This window comes from Phocoena sinus, chromosome 18 (genome assembly GCF_008692025.1).
Source record: "Phocoena sinus isolate mPhoSin1 chromosome 18, mPhoSin1.pri, whole genome shotgun sequence".
NCBI lineage: Eukaryota > Metazoa > Chordata > Mammalia > Artiodactyla > Phocoenidae > Phocoena > Phocoena sinus.
This window is the reverse complement of record NC_045780.1, coordinates 21,200,226-21,217,396: the sequence shown is the minus strand read 5'-3', so window position 1 is coordinate 21,217,396 and position 17,171 is coordinate 21,200,226. Positions and strand designations below refer to the sequence as shown.

Below are 17,171 nucleotides of genomic sequence, written 5' to 3'. Positions count from 1 at the left end.
TCTACATCCCCATCAGGCATCTAAGAGAGTTCCAATTTCTCCACGTCTTTGTCAACACTTGTTATTATCTGTTTTGACAAATATTTTAATGAGACGGAATTCATTGTTTTGAATGTTTTGCCAGATTTAGATGCTGAAGTCTTCTCCAAGTCATTTCATTTCAGTATAGAATGTAAATTTACCCAATCGGAAATAGAAGCTTCTTCAAGAGATTCCTCCTGCAAGAAGAGATTTTCCAAATGTATTAGTATATTTAAAAAGGAAAACAGGGCTTCCCTGGTGGCGCAGTGGTTGAGAGTTTGCCTGCCGATGCAGGGGACGCGGGTTCGTGCCCCGGTCCGGGAGGATCCCACATGCCGCGGAGTGGCTGGGCCCGTGAGCCATAGCCGCTGAGCCTGCGCGTCCGGAGCCTGTGCTCCGCAACGGGAGAGGCCACAACAGTGAGAGGCCCGCGTACGGCAAAAAAAAAAAAAAAAGGAAACAAAACTTTAAAACAATGAGGGACACGGTGGATGCTTTGGGTGGTTGAGATTCTGAAAACTCATCCAAGAAAATGCAATATTTCTGCCTTTCTGATTCTTCAATTAGATACTCAGGCAATTTTCCCCTTCAAATAACTTGCATTGATGGTCATTAGTCATAAAGAACAAAGAAATCAATTTTTTTGGTGCTTTTTTGATACTGTTGATATTTTTGTGCGGGGACTGGAAGTCAATGGATTTTTCCCCCTCTATTTTATCATTACTATTATTTTTAGAACAAAATTTTGGTAAATACCTATTTGTCCTTCCAGTGCTGCCAGGGGTTGTGCTATCTGCGGTGCCCTTCTAGGTAGTAAGGCAACCATGGGACCCCGAGCTGATTGTGTGCAGCTGGACCACAGTCCCCAGGGAGGGAGCCTGAGCTATGACTCCTGGGACTTTGCCCCACCAGGCACACTTCTGTCCTGCTTTAGGCTGACTGTTCCAGAGCAACTTGCCAGGGGCTCACCACTAGGCAGCTTCCCCCCGAGACTCTCTTGACCTTTTGTTCTTCACGACAGCGTGCCCACCAGTGCCCTCAAAACGTCAGGAGCTGTGACAACACATTCTGATCAGGTATCAGTAAGCATTTACTGAGCACCTGCCATGACCAGACCCTAGAGATAGAGCTGTGAGCAAAATCAACACTGCGTTTCTCGGTGTAGGTGGTACAGACATTAGTGTGTATCTAATTAATTACGGTTTTGAAAAGGCTTCTCCCTGGCACAAGGACTGTGATTCCTGTTTTTCAGTTGAAGAAACAGGCTTCAGTGGTAACATGCCCAAGGTTACAAAGCTGGGAAGTGAAAGATGGGATTCATTTTCACGCCTCATGACTCTGAGCACAGCAACTGCCCTCCCCTCAATAATCCCACCTCCAGCTCCCTCCCCCATTCTTTGAGGTTTTTTTCTTTAATTAGTCTGTGGGATCTGGGCTGTGCAGGGGAGGTGGCTGGTCTGCAGGGTGCTCCAGGCATGAGGCGTTCAAGTGGCAGCCTTCTCTGGGCTGCCCTCGGGTTCGCTCTCCAAGCCCCTCTGGACTTCGGGTGCCTTTGGGCAATTGCCTCACTTCGGTTCCTTCCCAGCATGACCAGGGTGATGGGTGATGGTCTGTCTCTCATACTCATCACTGTTACGGCCAGTCTCCATCTCCCCGGGCTCAGAGAGTGGCTGAGAGTGGAGGCCTGGCGAGCTTCCCTTTCTTTAGAGCACCCAGGGACACATACACACACACTGGGGGCCCAACTAGCTCTGTTCTGGAGTTGTTCGCCCCCGCTCTCTCCTCCACCAGGAGCCCAGCTGACCTGGAGGGTGAGTTACAGGGCCCTTCCAGTAGCTCCTGCGTGGCAGCTACTGGGCAGCCTGTCATCACCCATCCTGCACACCCGCCAAGCCACCTGTCCCGAGGGGGACAGTGTCTTCCCCTTGATGGAAAGGCTGTGTTCCAGAATCCTGCTAGTGGTGAGTCTGACTCAGCCTTTAGTGTTAAATATGGGGAAGGGAATTAACTAGTATGTAGCATCTACTAAGTGTTAGGCGCTGTGGAAAGTAGATATTTTTTGTGTCATTATTTAATTTCTCACAGAAAAGATCAATTTTCTTACTTTTTAAAAAAGTTGAATCTGGCTTAGTTCCTACCTGCTTGCTGGTGGCTGATATCATTTAGTCAACAGGTGAAGGAGGGGGGCCAATTCCTAGGATCCCTTGGGATTGTACAAGTAGCCCAGGCTCATACACTCCACCAGCCAGATGCAAGAACCCCTCCCAGGTCCTCCCAACAGGCCCGGCAGAAGATCAGCCTCTTCTGTTTCGCTCAAGAGGACCTGGTGTTGCCTTCTCATGGAAAGCCCCAAACGCTGTCCCCTCTCCTAGCCTCTGAGAAGCCCCCCACCCTCATTTAGGTCACAGCAGTCACGAGAGAAACATGTTATGTGTGTCTTCTAGATGAAGAAACGGACACAGAGAGGTTGAGTCACTTGCCCAGGGTCACACAGCTTATAAGGGGTGCAGATGGGAATGGAGCCCAGATCAGTTAAAGGTGATATGGATCATAGCCTGGGAAGATCACCAGCTGGATGTTGGCCAACTTTGGTCTGTTCCACCGTTTACTTGTCCAGCAGCCTTGATTAAGTCAGTTGCCCCATCAGCAAAATATTTATTTCATAGGGTTGTCGGGGGATCGAATGAAACAGTGCCTGTCAAACGGCTTTAACAACCACATCAAGTATTACATCAGCAAGGCATTTCCGTTTGGACACGGTTTGGGATGAAGCGTTTCGGTGGCCTTCCCCCTCGGTCCATGGCTGCCTGCCTTGGTACTGGTCAGCTGACCCTCGCACCTGGGCAGCACTCTGGGCTGAACACAGGCCACCGGAAGGGTCTGGAGACCCCAACATAGCACTTGGCTGGGGCCTCCTGTCCGATGCCAATGCATGATGATGGAATATCCTGAAATTCCCATCTCAGAAATGGCCTCTGGGCTATTCTCTGCCCTTCTGCAGAGGCACCTTCCATCTTCTCCATCCTGTTCTGTGCAGCTAGTATCAGAGATGTGAAACCGAAGTAAGGAGGGCATGAGGAAGAAACACCTCGACCTCCCTTTCTTCCCCGACTCCAGTCACCTGCCGTACCTCCCATTGGTTAAACGCAGTCAGAGACATAGCAGAAGGAAACCCAGGCGGTGCACTCAGTGAGGGTCAGCCCCCGTTGGAAACGGCGCTTCACCAGTGAGGAGCACATGTGAAGAGGGAATGCCCACCTGTATGCAGATGGCTCAGTTCCCTCCTTTGTGATGTTAGCTGATCCCACCAGTCTGGGCCTCCTAGGCTGAGCTTCGATGAAGCTGACAGTGGGGGAGGCAGGGCGGGCTAATATATGCCCACGATCATTAAGCCGTTCGACAAGAATGGATGCACCAGCTGACACGTGCACCGCCTCGGCACAGGCTGAGAATACTGAGCAGAGTACAATCCCAGTTCCTGTCTCAGTAGCTCACTGTGATTAGTGTAATATAACACAATGCAAAAATGCAGGACCGGAGGGACTCTGAGTGTGCAAAGTGGGGGCCGTAGTTATTCTAGTCAGTGCCCAGTGCCATTTACCCTGGGCGAAGCAGGAAGGGTGATGCTCTAACAAAGTAGGCAAAAGGTTTGCTGATGGGGTGAATAACAGGTTCCAAGGAGCTTGATCTGAAAGACCATGGGATTTTTTTTTTTTTTTGCGGTACGCGGGCCTCTCACTGCCGCGGCCTCTCCCGTTGCAGAGCACAGGCTCCGGACGCGCAGGCTCAGCGGCCATGGCTCACGGGCCCAGCTGCTCCGCGGCATGTGGGATCTTCCCGGACCGGGGCACGAACCCGTGTCCCCTGCATCGGCAGGTGGACTCTCAACCACTGCGCTACCAGGGAAGCCCCAACTATGGGATTTTTAAGAAATGAAGAGTTCCAAGTGGGTGTCACTAGAGGATCTGCCAGAGATGGTGAGGAGGGGGGCTGGAGAGCCGTCGGACCATATTGCCAAAGTCTTGGCACGGAGATGACACCCAACACTCAGGGGCCATCCGTAGGAGGGCTCAAGGGACACAGCTTCACACTTTAGGGAGCCCCTGCGGGCAAGCATTATGGCCCAAGCCCACCAGCAGAGCCGGTTCCAGCTGTCACTCAGGATGGGGCAACAGTGAGTCCTGGCACTTGTCCAACCCCTGGACCCTAGGCTTGGCCATTCCACCCAGGCTCTCCCCTTGCTTCCTTTTGGCCTCGTCTTCCACCGGCCTTTCCGTTGTTTAATTGCTGCAGGGTAACAGAGCAGCCAGTGGTATAATCCAAAGTGACCGAAGTGAGTGACTATGCAAATAAAGCGGGACATTATTAACTCGCGGAGACCCCTGCGCTTGCTGTGCCCTGAGAAGGCACTAAGAAGAAACACAGCCTTAATTCTCCATCTCTTCCTGCTCTGTCTTCTGACACAAAATATGTTTCATCTAAATGAGCTTCGGCTGAGCGAGGTCACAGGGCTGCTGGCAGGGAGAAGGGATTCTTTTAATTGGCAAAATGCTAATCGTTTTGGAAAATGAATTCTAATCTTCCCATCTGATACAGCGGATGTGTGAGTAATTACTTTCCTTCACTAAACCGTTAATGCAACATTAGTGATTACATTAATTAAAACTCTTACAGGCTGATAAACCCCTCAGTCAGTCTGAGGATGTCTTCCTTCCATTGGCCATATTTAACTTCCCATTTGGAAGAGAGATCTTGAATCAACCTTTAGGATAATTCGCAAAATTGGGTTTAGAAACGTTAGGCTTTATGGACTGGGTATAATTCTCTCCCCAAGCATTAGTGAGACCATTTCCACTGAGGGTGTAATTGAATTTAAAAATGCCTTCCTTAATTTCATCAGCCACACTCCCATGGTTGGTAATGGCTATCCCTACAAATCCTGGCATCCAAAGAGGAAACCTGCCCCTGGAAAACCACGTGACCCTTTCTCCAGCATCTGTTCCCTCTGGTCAGTGAGCTCATTTGGAGGACTGCTCTCTCCTTCCACTGGATTCCAGGAACTGTGCCATGATAATTAATGCATTTCAGCTGAAGGCAGATGTTTTGCACCCAATTTCAAATGACAGGCATGTGCGGGACTTCCCTGGTGGTCCAGTGGTTAAGACTTCTCCTTCCAATGCAGGGGGTATGGGTTCGATCCCTGGTCGGGGAGCTAAGATCCCACATGCCTTGCAGCCAAAAAACCAAAACATAAAACAGAAGCAGTATTGTAACAAATTCAGTAAAGACTTAAAAATGGTCCACGTCAAAAAGAATAAATGCTCTGAAAAAATAACGACAGGCATGTGCTTTGAGTTTGCCCATGCCCTTATTTGTGAGAATTAATGAAGTGAAGCTTTCAGTACAGGGGGGAAGGGGAAAGGCAGCGATGCTATCGATGTATCTCACACACAGGAGAGAAGAGCGGGGAGGAGTAACACTTAAGGGCAGGTATCAGAACGTTGGGATAAAGTCAAGGATGGAACTTAGTTGGGAATCAGGTCTGCAAAGAAGGGAGGCTGATACGACCCAGCAATCCCACAACTGGGCATATACCCTGAGAAAACCATAATTCAAAAAGAGTCATGTACCACAATGTTCATTGCAGCTCTATTTACAATAGCCAGGACATGGAAGCAACCTAAGTGTCCATCGACAGATGAATGGATAAAGAAGATGTGGCCCATATATACAATGGAATATCACTCAGCCATAAGAAGAAACGAAATTGAGTTATCTGTAGTGAGGTGGATAGACCTAGAGACTGTCATACGGAGTGAAGTAAGTCAGAAAGAGAAAAACAAATACCATATGCCAACACATATATATGGCATCTAAAAAAAAAGGTTTTTGAAGAACCTAGGGGCAGGACAGGAATAAAGACACAGACCTACGAGAGAACGGACTTGAGGCCACGGGGAGGGGGAAGGGTAAGCTGGGACGAAGTGAGAGAGTGGCACTGACATATATACCCTACCAAATGTAAAATTGATAGCTAGTGGAAAGCAGCCGCAGAGCACAGGGAGATCAGCTCGGTGCTTTGTGACCACCTAGAGGGGTGGGATAGGGAGGGTGGGAGGGAGACGCAAGAGGGAGGAGATATGGGGATATATGTATACATATAGCTGATCCACTTAGCTATACAGCAGAAACTAACACACCATTGTAAAGCAATTATACTCCAATAAAGATGCTAAAAAAAAAAAGAAGGGAGGCTGGAACCTAGTTGGGAATCGGGTCTGCAGAGAAGGGTGAGTATCTGTACCCGCTCCAGGTCCCACTCTGTAGTCTTTAAAAATCCCCTCCGTTTCTCAGAAGGACGGTCAAGGCTGAAGGTATAGTGTTCCGCATTCCATTTTCCTGGGACACCCACCTCTCCACCCCTCTTCCGCAAAACCTAGCATGACTGTGTGCATATGAAACCCAGGAGGACTCTGGAAAGCTTCCAGCAAACAGTTGAGAAATAAGTTACACGGAGATAGGAAACAACGACGGGCCTTTTATTGCCTGGGATAGACTGTCTTCCTTAGAAAATGTGTCTCATGCTCCTTTCCCCCCAGACGGTTATACTGAGAACACAGAATGAATGAGAGCTTCGTGTGGGCAGCATAATGTCTGTAATTTTCTTTAAAAGGCTTTCATAGAGAGAATGTGATAGGAATGTGTACATTTTTAACCTGCACTCCAGGGGCTGTCAATTCCCTAATCAGGAATTCTCACTTCAAGGTGATCGCCTAACATTTTATCTGAAAGACCACACTCCAGAGATAACGACTACAATTGCTTCAATTAGCACTCGGATTTCTGATCCACACCAGATGCTGCTAATTAACATTTCCACAGAGGTTTCCATTGGTGAAATTAGTAGTTTGTTCCTCAGCATAGTAGATGCTAGAAATGGACTCTCCTTGATGAAATTCCTGATTTTCAAGCTACGAAGATTGTTTAAAACACTTCAGAGGAATTCCACACTTTAGGGACGAGCCCGGGAGCTTGTTCCCTGACTATTCCTGCCTCTGGCCACTGAGTCAAGGACTTACCGTGGTCTGGTACCATCTCTAAGAGTATCAGAATCTTGCTCCTGGTAGATCACTGCATACAAACTTTCCTCACTGGCAATTAAAATTTTATGTAAATTGAGCAAGGAGACACTTGTTAGCAAGCACACAGAAGCCTTGAGTCCTGAGCGTTATATGCCAGAAATAAAAAAGAGGAAAGTGAGTTATTACTGTGAAAAGAGGAAGATAAAAATGTGGGTGGATCAAATTTTTAGAACCCAAGGTCCATGGGTGAAAAACAATGAAAGGGGTTCATACAGATGTCTACACCGGCACTGGTCCTATGGTCTCAAAAGGCTCGTGACTCAGCTGGTCGTCTTATGAATTCAGACCCTGGCTGTGTGAGAGGCTGGGAAGAAATGTGTGGACGACATTGTGAAAACAAAAAATATGACTCAGTCCTCAAGCACCCCAGGCCTTTCTTTAGTTCCTAGATCCTGGCCCATTACCGCCCAGCATGCCTCCATCATGTCCCAACTGGTGTTGTCACTTTGAGACCATCAGCCCCTGTAAGATGGGGATGCTGCCTCCCTCCCTGACCTGAGAAGTCAAGCAGTGGTCAAGATCTGTCCGTACAATTCATTTTTTAATTTCAACTCGTTTTGAAAATCACTAGTGCATGGCTTTCTCTTCTTAGCTAGGTTGGAAGTCAGAGGGCAGAGTTAGGGTTTAGTTTGCTCAGTGCTTAGCCCCGTGATGGGCAATGCCAGCACCGTGCAGTGTCTGGCATCTACTAGACTCTCCCTGAGTATTTGTTGCTTGAGTGAATGAATGAACGATTCATAAGTGGAACCGTGTCCTGCACTATATCCATGGAAAGGCTGCTTGTCTTCAGTCAGAGGCTCTGTTCTCTACCCTTCCTTCCTGTAGACATATGTGTGGCGTGGTGTGTGTATGTGTATGTGTGCGTACGTGCACGGGAGTCCATAGCTGTTGGCTTATCAGGTAGGTCTCCTGGTGGCTCCTCACCCAGACCCCGACAGTGATGGGACAGTGGGACCTGACCAGGAGCAGGACACTGAAATGTACCCAGCTGCCATCATGGAAAGTCAAATAACAGCCTCGAAGAAGGAACTTCTCATGCCAGCGAGGTACTTTCTTTGCTTTTACTTTGTATAGAGATTATTCGGAGTCCTAGGCATTCCCTTTATCAATAGCAGATTGTTTCTTACAATTTGTTTGGGAAGGACAACCCTGGATCCAGCAGACTGTCTTAGATTGTCTTAATCTAACCCTCTTAGATTGGGCTAGACCCGCTTTCCCCTCTGGCACTTCGGCAGGACCAGTGACCTAACTAAGGGTTGGATGCCCCCATACTTCCAGTTTCTGTTAACAATCAACAGGAAGTAACTTCAATCCAACCAAAGATTATGGGCCCTCCCCCAGTTTTCCCCTTCCCCATAAGGTGGGGGGACTAATGGGTTGTGCCCACCCAGAGCCCTGAACTGGCCCTTCCAGACCATACTCCAGATAACTGGGATCCTGGAATTCCCTACCCAGTGGCTCTGAGTCAGCTTCTGGGAGCCTGTGCTATTTCTGGGATCCATTATCCCGAAGGCGGACCGTTAGACATGAGGTGTGGCCCATGGGGGACTATTTGGGGCTTGGATGTGTGGGCTAGGGTGTCCACTTGCCTTTGCCTGGGACTCATTTCAGTGCAGCATGAAGCCTCATTAGGAAGAAAGTGAGACGGGTTGCAGACGGGGGGGCTGTGGCCATCCAGATCGTTATGAAGGGTTCATTATTAAAGTAGGAGGGTACGCCGTAGTTTAAGTGTCTCTTACCTTGATCTTTTAAGTGTTTAGACATGCAGTGTGTGGGCTTCCGCCTTCACTTTTGCCTAGAGCCCCGCAAACGTTAGGGGCGGGCCTGTAGTCAAACCACACAGCAGAGGAATCCTGCTCATTTCCATTTATTCTTCGACTCTGCCTTTCATCTGCGAGGTTTTGAGATGCTACTGAGTTTTGTGAATCTCACCGATGAAAGACCTTTCCTGAAAAGCAACTTCTTGAGTAGTCAGACTTTTATATCTGCAGCTGGCAAGTGAAACCCAGGGTCTGTGTGAGCAATTTAAAGGTTAGGATTTGATTAGCTGAAGACCTGTTAACTGCAGGGATGTGGGTAGGATTCCTTAAGGACCCTGGGGGTGACTCAAGGGTGGTGTACGTAGCATGCTGGGAGCAGCCTCACCTGATCTGGATAACCTCGGGTTGTGGGCAACAGTTTTGCTCATGTACCTGGTGTCGCTATGGTAGGATCTGGGGCCGTAGAGTTAGGGAGGGGGTGGGTTGCTAAAATGATTACACATGCAAATGCAAACTTCAGAAGCAGATGTGTTGGCAGGCTACGAGTGGACAGCGGTATGTCCTGGGTGGTCTGAGACATTCTGATGGCCAGGCTGCCCCAAGGCCACATGCCACCCTTGTTTGTCTGGTTCTTTAAAGACATTGTGACCAGGAACTCCACAAATTCAGCTCTCTCCACCAGGGCTCTCAACCCTCCCCATCTCCCACCCCCGGGGTACCCTTTGGCCTGGCTAAGTTGTATTCCTCCTTCCAGTGTTCTGTACTGACTAGGGCTGCTCTGTCTGCTGCGTGTTCCTTTATGACACATAGCACACTTATGTGTTTTGCTGCTGGACCGTGATGTGAGCTCAGGTGGTTGAGTGTTGCATCTGTTTCTTCCGTGCTGTATCCTCAGTGCCGGCAGTGCTTGGAACATGGTAGGAACCCGAGAAATATTTGTGGAGATGATGAACGAGTGAATCCTCTCCATTGAGCTGTCACCCTAATACAATCCGACCACTTCTCACCATCTGCCTGCCACCACTCTAAGGCAAGTCACCCTTACCGCCTTTCTGGGCTACTGTGATAGCCTCCTGACTAGATGTAGTGGGTTGAAAGGTGGCCTCCAAAAGGTGTCCACATGGTAACCCCTGGAACTGAGAATGTGACTTTATTTGAGAAAACGGTCTCTGTAGATCTAGATAAATTAAGAATTTCAAGATGAGATCGCCCTGGATTATCCAGGTAGGCCCCAAATCCAATGACAAGTGTTCTTAGAAGAGACAGAAGAGGAGAAGACACAGACACAGACGAGAAGACCATGTGAAGGTAGAGGTGGAGGTTGGAACAATGCTGCCACAGCCAAAGAATGCCGGGAGCCACCAGAACCAGAGCAAGGAAGGATTCTCTCCTCGAGCCTTCAGAGGGAGCATGGCCCTGCCGACAACTTGATTTTTACCATTTTGGCCTCTAAAAGTGTGTGAAAATAAATTTCTGTTATTTTGAGCCACCAAGTTTGTGGTTTTGTATGGCAACCCTAAGAAATGAATACACAAGTCTTCCTGCATCCATTCTTGGCCTCATACAGACTGTAACTTTTCTCACAAAATCTTTTAGTAGTTTTCCATCAGTATCAGAGTGAAACACAAACTCCCTATCCATGCCATCAAGAACCAACATACTCTAAAAGACATACCGATGGCCAATAGGCACATGAAAAGATGCTCAACATCACTAATTATTGGAGAAATGCAAATCAAAACTACAATGAAGGGCTTCCCTGGTGGCGCAGTGGTTGGGAGTCCGCCTGCCGATGCAGGGGACACGGGTTCGTGCCCCGGTCCGGGAGGATCCCACATGCCGCGGAGCGGCTGGGCCTGTGAGCCATGGCCGCTGAGCCTGCGTGTCCGGAGCCTGTGCTCCGCAACGGGAGAGGCCACAACAGTGAGAGGCCCACGTACCGCAAAAAACAACAACAACAGAAACTACAATGAAGTATCACCTTACACCGGTCAGAATGGCCATCATCAAAAAGTCTACAAATAATAAATGCTGGAGAGGGTGTGGAGAAAAGGGCAGCCTCCTACACTGTTAGTGGGAATATAAATTGATGTAGCCACTATGGAGAACAGTACAGAGATTTCTTAAAAAACTAAAAATAGAGCTACCATATGATCCAGCAATCCCACTCCTGGGCATATATCCAGAAAAGACGAAAACTCTAATTCAAAAAGATATATGTACCCCAATGTTCATAGCATCATTGTCTACAATAGCCAAGACAAGGAAGCAGCCTAAATGTCTATCAACAGGTGATTGGATAAAGAAGCTTTGGTATATATACACAATGGAATATTAGTCATAAAAAAAGAATGAAATAATACCATTTGCAGCAACATAGATGGACCTAGAGATGATCATACTAAGTGAAGTGAGTCAGAGAACAGTATCATATCACATATATGTGGAATCCAAAAAAGTGATATAAATGAACTTATTTTCAAAACAGAAATAGATTCACAGACATAGAAAACAAACGTATTGTTACCAAAGGGGAAAGAGAAGAGGAGTGATAAGAGTTTGGGAATAACAGATACACACTGCTATATATAAAATAGATAAACAGTAAGGACCTATAGCACAGGGGACTATAGTCAATACTTGTAATAACCTGTAATGGAAAAGAATCTGAAAACGAATATATATTCTCATATGTATAACTGAATCACTTTGCTGAATCACTTTGCTGTACACCTGAAACAAGCACAACATTGTAAGTCAACTATACTTCAGTTAAAAAAAAAAGAAAAAGAACCAACGTCCTCTGACGCCCAGCTAACTCTCTGCCTTATCTTTTCCCCCCTGCATCCCTTTGCTACTCTGCCCTAAGCACATCGGCCTCTTGCTGTTCTTCGAACACGCTGTCTACACACTTGCCACAGGGCCTTTGCACTGTCTATTCCCTTTACTTGGAACAACACCAGCTACCCACATGGCTCACTCTCGCACTTCATTCACGTCTCTGCTCCTCTACTCTGAGGCTGTCCTTCACTTATCTGTTAAAGAAACCCTCTCAATCCCCTTAACTCTGCTTTATTTCACTTCCTAGTATTTTATCAGTTCTATACAATTATAACATTATATTATAGTATATATAGTGTAGGTCATATATTTATTTGTGTACCGTCTGTCTTCCCTACTGCAATGTATATTTCTTGGGACTAGGAATTTGGTTGTGTTCACCATTGTATCTCTAGAACATTATCTGATACCTAAAAGAGCTCAGTAGGTTTTTTTGGTTTTGAAAGAATGGATAAATTCCTTTGGGTCTTAAACTTTTCCATCTTAGAGAACCTGGGTAAAGTGCACTTGTCACTGGGATGTTGATATGACAGGGATTCTCCCCACTCCCCGCTTCCTCCACCCCCCGCCCCCAGGTCTCCCCATCAGGGTTTTGTCCAACTCTGACCTGGCAAATTTCTCATAGCTTGTGGCTGCCGAGACCATGAACTTCTGGTGTCTGTAGGGCACTAGGGCGGCACTGGAGAGCAGTGTTCACTCATGTGCGTCCCTGACTCTGGGTGTATCTTTGACCTGCTTATTTGCGGATTCAAAGTAAAATGCAGCAAAAACAAACCTGACCTCACTCTGACCAGACTTTGACCCTGAACCTGTGCTTGCGATCAGGCCTAGCTTACTGTGTAAATATGAGGCCTGGCCTCTAGGACTTTCAAGCCTGTCCCATCCTGGTTCCCAGTCTGTCTCCAAATCTCCCAGCACTGACAAACTCATGCCTACACACCTCTATTCCTCTAAATCTTCTAGGCCCAAGACGACAAGGCTGTGAAAGAAGCCGGGGGTCCCTCTCTGTCTGCTTAGGACCTCTGCTCAGAATTCTGGTTTCCTCCCTGAGGACTTGGCTGAGGACCGCCTCACTGTCAGGAAACACCGTGTCTGCCCCCGGGCGTGGAGGTAGCAGTCTTTCCCAGGATGATTGTCAACTTAGTATCCATGTACTAAAACCAGAGCTGCACAGATCTAGAGCAGAGAATCAGGTCATTTCACACACACACAAATCCATCTTCCAACGGCAGGCTTAATTCTCAATAATCATCCTTAGCAAATTAGGCCTTCCTATAAGCCCATCCCTAAAATAAGAAGCATGTCGTTTGACCAAGCGTAGATGGAAAGACAGTGCTGCAGAGTAGAAAGAAAACATTTTTGAAGTCAGACCCACTGGGGTATGAATCCTGGCTTTGCTACTAAAAGCTGTGAGACCATGGACTCATTAATTAACCTCTCCATACTTGTTTCCTCCTCTGTAAAATGGGAGTTGTAATATCTCATAGGGTTGAAGTAAGGACTGAATGAAATACAAAGTACATTGTATCATGCCTAGCCCAGAGTAAGAAGATGTTATTACTGTTATCATTATCACCGTCATCACGATTGTTATTATTGTTATTGAATAGCTAGCTAATTGAGATGTAAGCTAAGGTAATTCCCCCTACATAATTTCTAGACACGTAACTGAATTGGATGGAATCATAAAAACACCAGAGCCCTTCCAAATCTCTCTTAAAACCTCCCTGACAGCTCTCATCCAAGACCAGTGTTTTCAGTAGCAGAAAGCCTTTTACTAAATCTTTTCATCTCATCACTGGCCAGTGGGTGCTGGCTGCAATGTACAGAGTAATTTAATACACGTAAGGAGCCTAGCTTAGTGCCTGGAACATAGGACGTACTCAATAACTGATTGCTGTTATTTTCATCATCATCATTGTTTTCATCATCTACTAGCATTTTGGTCAGTGCAGCCCCGCTAGAAGGTTCAGGTGATCCTATGAGCAGGTCTGGTCATTGGCCCTCCCGTGTTCCCACCATCGCACCCCTTTCTCCTCCACTGAGCAAGCCTGTCTCCTCGGGCCCCTCATAGTGGCTGGGCCTGAACAGCAGTGCTTCCCCTAAGACCAGCTCCCCCTGCTTAGGAACCACATCCTACTTGCTGTCTTTAAAATGTGTTTCCCGAGAGAAGTTTGCCCTGTGTGTCTGCCTCCCAGAGCCTCCTATCTACATTGCCCACTGCTCACCTGGCATATGGCTGGTAATATGTAGTTGACAAATGAAAATTTGGTAAAGGCAATAGTATTCATGTTGATCTGAACCATCATTATAAATAACATCTAGGGGCTTCCCTGGTGGCGCAGTGGTTGAGAGTCCGCCTGCCGATGCAGGGGACACGGGTTCGTGCCCCGGTCCGGGAAGATCCCACAGGCCGCGGAGCGGCTGGGCCCGTGAGTCATGGCCGCTGAGCCTGCGCGTCCGGAGCCTGTGCTCCGCAACGGGAGAGGCCGCAGCGGTGAGAGAGAGGCCTGCGTACAGCAAAAAAAAAAAAAAAAAAAAAAAAAAGCATCTAAACATCTGCCATGTGGAAGAGTTCCTGAAAAAACAAAGGCATGGCCATAGTGAAACAGATCAGTACGGCTGTTTGGCTTAAATGAAACAGATCAACAGCACCAGGTGCTGACAAGGATGTGGAGCAGTTGAAACCTCAGACGCTGCTAGTGGGAGTATAAATGGGTACAATCACTTTGGGACCCCTTCTTTGGCAGCATCTGCTAAAACTAAATGTAGGCCAGCCCCTTTGACTCAGCAGTTCCACTCCTGGGCATTTACCTGTTGGGAAACAATTCTCTGTTGGGCTCTTGCATTTCTGTACACCTTGTAAGCAAGGCATTGAATGTCCTTTGTTCCAGACTATGTTTTCAAGGCTGTTTGTATACTGAACAGCCTTGAGATACAGAGCTAGTGTCTCCCTAGCAAAAGGCAGATTTGCTTACAGTCTTGGGACACAGATATTGTATCTCCCTCCAGAACTAAAGGCAGGCATGCTTACTGTCCATTATAAAAAAATGTGGGTTCCCCAAGCATTTGTAATACACCCTACTGTGTGTGTGGGCATCATTTGTCCCTTTCTGCATTAATTACCCTTCAGGGATTGGGTCTCAAAGAACTGGTGCAAAAATGCAGATACTCTGCCTGCTGCTCTTGCTGTGGGTGAGAAACGTCCCTTCACCTCTGACCCAGGAGTGTTGTGTCTTCTGCCAGCATCCATGAAATGGGCAGGCTACTTTGTGAGCCTGTAAATTGAGTAAAATCTCAGACGCATCTTGGTTACATTCAGACCCTGACAGAAGTGAGCATTGTGTGATCAAAAAACATACACATGGATATTTATAGAAGGATTAATTCATAGTAGCCAGAAGTCTATAAACCACCTAAACGTCCTTTCAATGGGTACACTGTAGTATATTCCCACAATGGAATGCTACCCAGCTATCACAAGACAATGAAAGACTGCTACACATATGGCTATATTTCAAAAACATGTTGATTAAGAAAAGCTAGACATAGAAGAGCACATACTTAATGATTCTATGTGTATGAAGTTCAAAACCATGCATAACTGACCTATGGTGACAGGTCTGAACAGTGGGACCTTTGTGTGGGAGCATATTGACTAGGAAGGGACATGAGGGAACCTCTTGGTGGGGGGAGATGGAAATATTTTAACTTTTGATCCAGATGGTGGTTAGTTGGATGCATATATATGTAAAAATCTGTCGGGATATATACTAGAGATTGTGTACTTCACTGCACGCTATACGTGAAAGAAGAAAAACCAAACAACAAACAAAAAAGAAAGAGAGCGGTAGAGTGGGTGTGCATGGCTGTTGTCTCCAGGTCACTGTTAAATGGGCCTATCGTACGGGGCTTAAGGCAGAACCCAGAAAACCTTTTCTTTTATGTCCCCCATGTGTTCATTTGATCCTCTAGTGATCTGGTTGCCTGGGATGCTAATAACTAGGGCAATCAGAGGACGGGGATGGGAGTCACAACAGGGACAGGCTCTGAGTATCCAGGGAGAGTTAAGAGTTCCTTGCTCTTGAAAGGTGGGGTCTGGCTGATACTCCCAGGGAGACTGGAAACCAGAGGAAAGGATTGAAGGTATTCACAGCTGTGCCTGGAGTCTGGCAAGCCTAGCCCTTTGGTCCTTGGGGCAGAAGGCTGTTTCCTGAGACCAGATTGGGGGCTAAGGACTGAAACTAATACCACAGCAGGACCAAGGATTAGAGGAGACTAACCCCTGGCTGCGGGCTGAGGCCTGGCTGAGTAAATGTCTCCTCCTGTCTCTGCAGGGAGGCTCTCCCCACCCCTGCTGATGGCTCCAAGTCAATCCCCTTAAGTGAGGTGGGGGCCGGTGTCTCATTGACTCTAAAGCTCTCCCAGTAGCTGCGTACATATTTAACGCAAATCTTAGTTAGGCTTAAAGGGGAAGACACGGGAAAGCAGAAAGGAGAATTGCTGCCCCCTGGGCTTGGGAGGTTAGCAGTCTGGCCAGTCCCTAATAACTCATTCATCCAATATTCATCTTTGAGTTATGACAGTCACCGTGCGTCTCTAAGGAACATGTTTATTAGTGTCCACAAAGATAATTAGCCCAACGTACTTCAAGGCAATTGAAATTGTCCCCAGAGGTGTATTTCTTTACAGAATTCACCGTGGCTACATTTCAACATTGGTCCTGTTTTGGTCCCGTTTCCCCCATTGGAGGGTGCTCTCTTTCTACAAGGGTCCCAAACTCTCCAGCTGGCCCAAGGGGAAGGAGATGGTCCCCGGGCTCTGGCTCCGCCCTCTGCAGGCTAGGATGGCAACAGCCTGAACAGCGCCTGCAGCGCGGGTCCCCTCTGGGGTCACCCCAGGAGGTTGGGATGGCTTCCTATTTCTCTGCCATTCCCAGTGCTCTCAGGGGATGTTGTAGAAGGGAAGGCACATGCCCTGCACTTGTATAAATCTCCTATAGTAGCGGTCCCCAACCTTTTTGGCACCAGGGACCGGTTTCGTGGAAGACGATTTTTCCACCGACGGTGGGTGTGCGGGGTAGTTCAGGCGGTAACGCGAGCCATGGGGAGTGGCAGGTGAACCTTCGCTCGCTGGCCCGCGCTCTCCTCCTGCTGACCAGTACCGGCCCGCGGCCCAGGAGCTGGGGACCCCTGTCCTATATCATCTCTTGCAGTTTCATAAGGCACAAAACTCTCCTTTCACTGTTCCGCTGAGAGTGGGCTAGACCCGTCGTCCTCAAACACTGCAGCGTGCATGTGAATTACCCGGGCGTCTTGTGAAAGAGCAGACGGCGATTCAGCAGGTGTGCGCCGGGGCTGAGATTCTGCGCTCCTACCTGGATGCCAAAGCTGCTGGGTCACAGACC

At 47.8% G+C, this 17,171-nt stretch overlaps 1 protein-coding gene across 1 annotated transcript in view; it reads right to left on the bottom strand.

Moving 5' to 3' along the window:
- SIAH3 (siah E3 ubiquitin protein ligase family member 3) overlaps window positions 1-17,171 on the bottom strand; it is a 72,404-nt gene that overhangs the window by 846 nt on the left and 54,387 nt on the right. The gene's annotated exons all lie outside the window — the stretch shown is intronic.